This window comes from Sceloporus occidentalis, unplaced genomic scaffold, assembly GCF_023333645.1.
Source record: "Sceloporus occidentalis isolate IW3139 unplaced genomic scaffold, rSceOcc1.0.p SCAF_14, whole genome shotgun sequence".
NCBI classification, from domain to species: Eukaryota; Metazoa; Chordata; class Lepidosauria; order Squamata; family Phrynosomatidae; genus Sceloporus; species Sceloporus occidentalis.
Genome location: NW_028316994.1, coordinates 14,306,057 through 14,314,857, shown reverse-complemented (window position 1 = coordinate 14,314,857; position 8,801 = coordinate 14,306,057). Strand labels below are relative to the sequence as shown.

Genomic DNA, 8,801 nt, shown 5'->3' with positions numbered 1-8,801 from the left:
GAAAAATACTAATTTGGCCAGAAAAAGTGAGTGGTTTTATTGATCTGGAAAGCATTAAAATAAAAATCCAGTTCAGGCAATCCTAGGCTACCATTTTGCAAAGTGGCATTCCTAACACTCCTAGATCGACAGGTCACTGAAAGAAATGAAAATTCTGTGAATCATGACTTGCTAACATAATTAATTGGAGTCATTCTCTGCTACGTATGACTATATGACTATGGCGGGTTACATACCGCCATTTGGGACGTCCTCAGGACGTCCCAGTTTAAAAAAGGGGCGTCTCTTCTAGACGCCCCTACTCCTGTTACGGACTCTGTCCATAACAAATGGCGGCAGTCGTTCCACACAGCCGCCGCCATCTTGACATAACGGATGCTCTGCGTCCGCACGTCGCACCCCAGAAATGACGCCACGAGTGCGCGACTTGTGCCTCGCAGCGTCTCTTCCAGGGAGCAAGAAGGAGCATGATTTTCGCGCTCCTCCTTGGCAGCGTCCGGGAACTGCGCCGTTTGGCTGCTGCGGTTCCCGGACGCTGCAACTGGCGGCGGTGCGAGACGGCCCCTTCTGGGCCGTCTGTAACGCGCCTATGTCTGAGTCAAACTGAAAGTCAAATGTATGTAGATCAGTTCAAGTGGTGTAAGCATGCTTTCAAGAATGTGGGGATACTCAGATTGTGTGAACATCTCATTACAGTGTTGTACCTAAATTTATCCAACAGTATTTTGCATTTGAATTTGCCCTTTGGAGCTTTGGAGAGTGCTTTAATTCTCTTCTTTGGTAGTTTTTTAAGCAGTGGCTGGATGGTCATCTCTTGCAAGTGTTTGATTGTACATGGCAGCGGGTTGGATTGGGTAGCCTTTGTGGTCTCTTCCAATTCTTTGATTCTATGAAGTTTAGGGATGGCAATTAAGAGGGAAAATGTAATATAAAATAAGGTACGTAAATGAGGAGGAACACCCTGCCTAATGAAGGCTTCATAAGTTGTTTGTAAATGTCTATTAAAATCCACTTAAAGAAGAAAATTCCTGGGAAGCATAATTTACAAAGTCCAAAAATTTCAGTCAGTATGTGCTAATTGCAACTCTGAATCCAAAACATAGTCAAATGCATGTACTTTAAGCCATATGGTGAAAGTATGCTTTCAAGAATGTGGGAATGCTCAAATTGTGTGAACATCTCATTGCAGCACTATTCCTAAATTGATCCAGCAGTATTTTGTGTTTGAATTTGCGCTTAAGGAGATAAACAGAAATACCCAGCTATTATCCAATGCCACATTGGGAGAATTTGTGGTTCAAAAAGCTTACAATGAAATGGGAACATGTTCTGGGACTATGTCTCTCCTGTTCACAGGAGATGGGAATCCTCCTAACTATCTCTGCAAGAGGAAAAACATGCTAATGGCCATCATTGGTGGGCTCTCATCTCACAATTCTAGGCACATGCCTCACATCTTGAACATCTATAAAACGGCACAGGTACATTTCTTGAGCTATATAAAAAACAGTAGCAATCTGGAAGGTTAGAGGTGATGGCCCGCCTAAATTGGTGAGAGTGAAATAGTTCACTCACTTGTTCCAGAAAAAAACCCCTTTCAACTCAGATTAAAAATAGTTGTCCCTGTCAGGCAGACAGATTTGAGCCATTTTTATTTTCCATTATAAATGGGGGGAAATGAGGGAAATCATGGTAGAAGAGCTTTCCTTAAACTCTTTTGTTTGCAAAATCTCCATTCCAGCGGAGTTGGAGGGAACTGTGAAATGCTGACAAAATAGCTGGTTGATAAATTAAGGACAGCAAACAACCCTGACACAGTTAAATGCCTCCTATGGTCTCATACATATACCAAATATTTAGCCCTGTGCTATTCCTGTCTGTCTAAGAATGTAGAGCTAAATGTCTGTTCCCATAAGTAATATTTGTTGCACATCAAATTCATCACTTCCACTTTATTTTGCTAAATATGTAAGAAGGATTGAATCATAAAATCCTAGAATGATACATTTGGAAGGGATCTTATGGGCCAGTAAGCCCAACTGCCTGCTCAGGGCAGAAACTCCAGTTTAAAGATCCCTGCGAAGTAGTTGTCTAGACTCTTTTCAATCAATTTATATTGAGGAAAATGTGAGGGGGGGGGGGTTGGCTCTAAAAAGATAATTGTTTTCTCCTTAGCTCAGCTATGGCTCTTTTGACCCTGCATTGAAAGATAAGGATCGGTTCCCTTCTGTCTATCGAATGATTCCAAATGAAAATATGCAATATTTTGCAATTGTAAAGCTGCTGAAGCATTTTGGATGGACCTGGATTGGCCTCATTGCGTCAGATGATGATAGTGGGGAATTGTTATTGAGGACTCTGATTCCTCAGCTACTCCAGAGCAGCATTTGTTTAGCTTTCAAGGAAATCATTCCAACAATGAACACGCACTGGAAAGGATATGTAGGAACAAAAATAGATCTCAATCATGAATTGTCAAGAATAAGTCTGACTTTTGCATCAACTGAAACCGATGTGATTCTTGTTCATGGGAGTTCACAATCTATGGAGGGCTTGCGGATGATTCTATATTTCAATGAGTTTGTTGAAATGAAGCCAACAGAGAAAATTTGGATCATCACAGCTCAGTGGGACTTTACATCCACAATCTCAAGTGAATTTTTCACTCCAAGATCCTTGAATGGCACTCTGTCCTTTGCATTGCCCACAAAAGAGATAGATGGGTATATACAATATTTCAGCACAATAAACCCAAGTGAAAATCATGATTATGTTGCAGCTCTCCTTTGGAGCAATGCCTTTGTATGCTCATTCCCAGAATATACTTTATATAAGAGGAATACAACCAACTGTACTGGGGAGGAGAAACTGAGCAGTCTGCCTGAATCTGTCTTTGAAATGAGAATGTCTGGTCAGAGTTACAGTATCTACAATGCTGTTTATGCCATTGCACATGCTCTCCATGCCTTGCTTTCTGAAAGATCAAAGCATAAATCATGGAGAGATGTAGGCACATGGGACTTTCAGACTATCCAGCCCTGGCAGGTAGGAAGAGTCTCTTGCTCTTCTCTAAATCCTTTCTTCCTAGTGCTGTAATGAACTCCACTTATGTATATGGCCACAATTAGGAATAGAGCCCCCCATCTTAATCCACTCTGGTGTCTGAATGCTCTAACAGAATCTTCCCTGGAAATGAAGGAAGTGGGGAGTCCATCTTCCTCCACATCCTTCACAGCTCAGCTTTTCCAACAGACTGTGTACTCTAGCTGGGAATGTCAAGAGCCTTCAGGCCCTTACTCTGAACTATTTCAGCTTCCCGGTATTTGTACAAAATGGTAGGACTTTTCATCATACATGATTAATAAGCAGGGAAGTGTCCATGATAATGCTGAGTCAATGGCACATAAAGTCCACAAATTGTGCAGAAATGATAGTGACCCCTATCACTACCCTTTCACCCTGAAATACTTTTCTTTCCCACTCACTTTTAGCTTCATTCCTTCCTGAAAAACGTTCGCTTCAACAATAGTGCTGGAGAAGAAATATTTTTTGATGAAAATGGGGAGTTGCAAACTGGATATGACATCATGAACATAGTCACCTTTCCTAATCGGTCCATGCGCAGAGTGCCTATTGGATGGACTGACCCCCGGTCTCCTAAAGGGAGAGACTTCATTATCCATCAGAACTCCATTGTGTGGAATCAGATTTTTATTAAGGTATGATTATTGTTTTTATTATTATGACTTAATGGTTAAGAGGCCAATTCTGATGATCAGATGATTAGAAGGTTGGCAGTTTGAAGACCGAGTGCCTCATGACACAGTGAGCTCCTGTCACTAGTCCCACCTTCTGCCAAGCTAGCAGTTTGAAAGCATGCAAATGCAAGTAGATAAATAGGTACCACTTCTCAGTGGGAAGGTAACAGCATTTGGTGTAGTCATGCTGGCCACATGAGCACCAGAGCAGTCCTCAGATAAAGCTGAGTCTTCGGCTTAGAAACAGAAATGAGCACAGCCCCCTACAGTCAGTTATGCCTAGATATTCATGTCAAGGGACTACCTTTATCTTTTTATGATTAATTACTATTTTCCTGATATTGCCAGATATGTTTAGATGCAAATGATTCATACTGAACAGATGATGGGGAATCCATAAATAGTGCCCCATTTAAATTGTTCTGTGCTAGCACAATTATGCCCCATTTAAATTGTTCTATGCTGGCAAAATTTGCCCAGTTGAGAAATATTTTGTTCTTGTACTTTTTGCTGATTCTCTTGTCAACTTCGTTTTACAATGACCCTATCGGTAGGAGACCTCCAAGAGCCCTGATCATCAATGATCACAAACTGTTCAAGTCTTGCAAACTCAGAGTTCTGGCTTTCTTGATTGTATTATGTACTATGGACTTGCCCTTTTCCTACTGCCTTTCATTTTACTGAGCATTGTTTATTTATACGATCTGAAGAGAAACCATAGTATTTTATTTTGTATCCCATATTATTAAATTTGCTTTTATTTAGTCTGCATTCGTTTTAACCCTCAATTTGAGTTTTAAGTATGATCCAGTTTTAACGCTGCATGTATGCAGATATTTTTTATCTTGTATTTTATATATTGTATTTTGTTGTCCATTGAAATGTTCAGCTTACCAATCAATAAATGTGTTGTTGTTGTTGTTTATTGTTTTTTTTTTCTGCAGTGAGATTTTCTTATGGAAAGTTCAAAGTACAGAAGCCTCCTTTTAGACATTTTGGCTTGTAGTGGGTCTACAAGATTAATTTGCTTTTGTATCAAAATGAAGGAAATTCCTTATGCAAACTCTTTTTCATTGGGGTTTCAGAGCAGCAAATTCAGGGAAGAAGGAATTAGTTAAAAAATTCATGAGATGGAAAAAAATGTTTCACCAGATGAGGTTGAAAATGAAGGATTCTAAGAGCTAGGCAACATTATGTAATTTTGCAATATGACGAAACTCAACAGACTAGAGCTTAGGGAAAAATAAGTGGTCTCCTCTTAAACACATGTTTCCTATATTTTTTGTTCTAGAAGCCTCCCAGATCCAGATGTGTTGATGGTTGCCATCCTGGACAGAGCAAGGCCATGCGTGAGGAGGAAGAACTTTGTTGTTATGACTGTCCGCAGTGTCCTAAAGGAATGGTTTCAAATGAGACAGGTAAGTTGAGAAAGCCGCAACAATAAGACATTATACATATTTGTGATCATAAATTATTTGTTTTAAACTTTTGTCATTGTTGAGGTGAAATGGAATTAATGAGGAATTAATTATCTTACTAGAAATCATGAAATTGAAGATATACACATCAACATAAACCATTATAGGAATGATATGCTCATCATTATTAGTTTCAGAAAGGGAACGGACTAAGTGGATATAGCATTTAACTCACTGGATTGCCATTATGTGCATCACAGCACTGTAACTATGAAGCGAGCACAAGTGCTTTACTTATTCATTAATACCAAATAAGATTCTGGACAATAACCCCAAATAATGAATGGTTGAAATTACAATACTGGTATAATAGTTTGTAACTGTCCAAAAAGTCAAATGTGGAATGTTGGTCATAAACTGAAAATTGTCCAGCACAGAGTCAGGGAGTTTTCTTTGCTCAATAGAGGCCTCACAGCTTCTTCTTTTTGACATGTTGAAACCCTTCAGTGTAAAGAGACACTGATGTCTCCCTTTGCCTACTTAGGGCTGAAATAGGCGGCCTGGATGGAGCGGCATGAAGCTGCCCCACCTAAAGTTGTAGTGGGGCCCCAACCTGCCATGGTGCCAGTCAAAAAAAGGGCCTTTTTAAACCGGTCCTTTTTCATCCACAGCAAAGCTTGCTTTAGTAGCTCTCCCATGGTCCTGTAGCAGATTCCCAGCATGTTGGGGGCTTGAGTGTGTAACCACCCCAAAATGCCTGGAAGTCAGCCCACATCTAGGCATTGAGGCAACTGGAAGCTTGCTTCGGAGTGGCGCCAGAGCTTGTGGCATGAAAAAGCCTCACTCTAGAGCCACCTCAATGGCGGCGCAAACTGGTGGTTATTTTCACCCCTTAGTTAGTGTTTCTCTGACCCAGGCAATGAGCTCTTGAAAGCAAAGGGCTGAACTTATGAAAGAAAAGGGTCAGTCACACACATGGCAACTCTCACCTAACCAAGGATGTTGTCCACATCCAATGCAGATATACTAATTGCATGTAGAAGTCATCTCCTATTAAAAATGCATCCTTCCTTTAATGAGTAGACAAACACTTTCATCAGTAAGAATAAATTAGAACAAATAGTGTACTGTGAGACAGTAATGATTTAGGTATCCAATTAATTTTCAATGTTTCACTCCAACATAAAGATTCATTGGCTTAATATAACTCTTTTTTATAGTTTTCATTGTATTTCTCATATACCTCATCACTTCTCTACCCAGTTTCAAAACTGAGTTAAAGACTATATTGTTTAGAGAAGCATTCCCAGAGGTGAGCCCCTCTCTGACCCAGGAAGCCTCCTTTTAACCATCCATTAAGAAGCCAAGCCCTTCCTCCAGTCCATCTGCCTTGGTCCAGGCCTCGGAGATGGAGAAGAACTGCTGGACCTGATCCCATTCTCCACCACCACTCCCTTCTCCTTTTATGTCGTGTCTTCTTAGATTGTAAGCCTGAGGGCAGGGAACTGTGTAAATTTACAGCGCTTTATAAATAAAGGTTAATAATAATAATATTTCAAAGAATTTATGTAAATGCCATGCATACCCTCATGTGAAAATATATTAAGTTTGCATTATTTTGTGTGCCATGACCTTCCAGCTATAGGTTTTGCTGCTTGGTTAATAAGAGAAAATTCACATTCTGCTCCTGATCTCTGATGCTTATCACATTCATACACACGCAGGCACCTACTTTTGAATGGATCCAACCTCAAGTGCACTTCAAGTGTCATGATATGGAGAGATCTTGTAGCACCTTTGGTCTGAAAGGTGTTACAAGATCTCTACAAATACTGATTCTACAGACTAACATGGCTATATCTTTGAATTAAAGGGTAATGTTTGTGAAATTATTTTTTTGTATGTTTGGTCTCTCCTTTAATGCTACAAATTGGCAATTTTTGCTATACAGAGAATCCAGGGTATTTTAAAAATGCTTTATTTTCTGCTTCCAGATGCAGATGAGTGCAACATGTGTCCAGATGATCAGCATTCAAACAAGAATCGAGATCAATGCATTCCCAAATATATAAACTACATGTCATTTGAAGAGCCTTTGGGAATTGTTCTGGTTTCTTTAGTTCTTTTCTCTTCCTTGATAACGCTTGTAATAACATGGAGCTTCTTCAAGAACAAGAATACTCCCATCATTAAAGCCAATAACTGGACCATTACATGTACCCTCCTCTTCTCGTTGCTCCTTTGCTTTCTCTGCTCTTTGCTCTTCATCGGCAAGCCTGGGGTTGTGTCTTGTATTCTACGACAAACATTGTTTGCCGTTGTTTTTTCTATTGCTGTATCTTCAGTCTTGGCCAAAACCCTCACAGTGGTCCTGGCCTTTATGGCCACCAAACCTGGAAAAAGGATGAGAAAATGGGTAGGAAAGCATTTGGCAGTCTCAGTCATTATTTTTGCATCTCTCATTCAAATTGTCATTTGTGTCATATGGCTGGCCATCTCTCCCCCATTCCTAGAATGGGACAAGCATTCCCAGATGGGAGAGATCCTATTGCAATGCAATGAAGGCTCAGATGTCATGTTCTACATTGTCCTCAGCTACATGGGGCTTTTGGCCTTCATCAGCTTCACTGTTGCTTTCTTTGCCAGGAAGTTGCCTGATACATTTAATGAAGCCAAGCTGATCACCTTCAGCATGCTGGTCTTTTGCAGTGTTTGGGTGTCTTTTGTCCCCACTTACCTGAGCACCAAAGGGAAATATATGGTGGCTGTGGAGATCTTCTCCATCTTGGCCTCTAGCTCTGGATTGTTGGGCTTCATTTTTCTTCCTAAAGTGTACATTGTTTTATTGAGAACCGAGCTGAATACCAGGGATCAGCTGGTGAGGAAAAAGAATCCTAGTACTTACTGATTTCTTCCTTCTATCCCCCTCCTCTTCTCAACCGTGTTTAGCTCCATATCTAAATCCATATATGGCAGCATCTTTACAATACATTTAACAAAGTGAATTAATATGAGATGCTTTTATTATATTTTCATATCATTTCATAATTTCCCAAGTTTTCTCTCAGCAATATAAATGAAGTCTTTCCAGTATCTTAAGCATTGCAAGAAATATATATACAGTATATGGTGGAAAACTGTGGAAATGATTAAACATCTGGTTTAGTTTGAATTTTTAATGTGGTCTTTAAATAGAGCTGTGATTTATTTGTTTATTAAAAACCTTTGCATCAAATAACATTTAGCTGTGCTTTGTTGTAATTTGTTTTAAGCCACTGTAGATTCTGTAGCATGAGAAAGGTAGATACAAATTTTAAAACTGTGTTGAAAGAGAAGCACTGGGACAAGGCCTTTTAATTCAGGGAGAGAATGATAGAATCAGGATGAGGTACTGAAATTGAATTACTTCTCCCAGTCTTATCAAGAAAGATTAGCAGGCCATGCTAGGAAATCAGGAACTCATCTTTGTTGAGAAAAGGAAATGCATGCCTGTGTCTCATCAAGACATGCCACAATCCAAAATGAATGGGAATCTGAAGCCATACGCTCTTTCATTTAAGTCACTTCTGTAAAGCACAGAATGAGCCCTAAACTGTGAAGTTTTTGATCTTCAGTGATGATTCTG

General features: G+C 39.8%; 1 pseudogene; it reads left to right on the top strand.

Moving 5' to 3' along the window:
- The first annotated feature begins 1,337 nt into the window (after window positions 1-1,337).
- Window positions 1,338-8,084, top strand: LOC149304159 (vomeronasal type-2 receptor 26-like; annotated as a pseudogene).
- The last annotated feature ends 717 nt before the right edge of the window (window positions 8,085-8,801 follow it).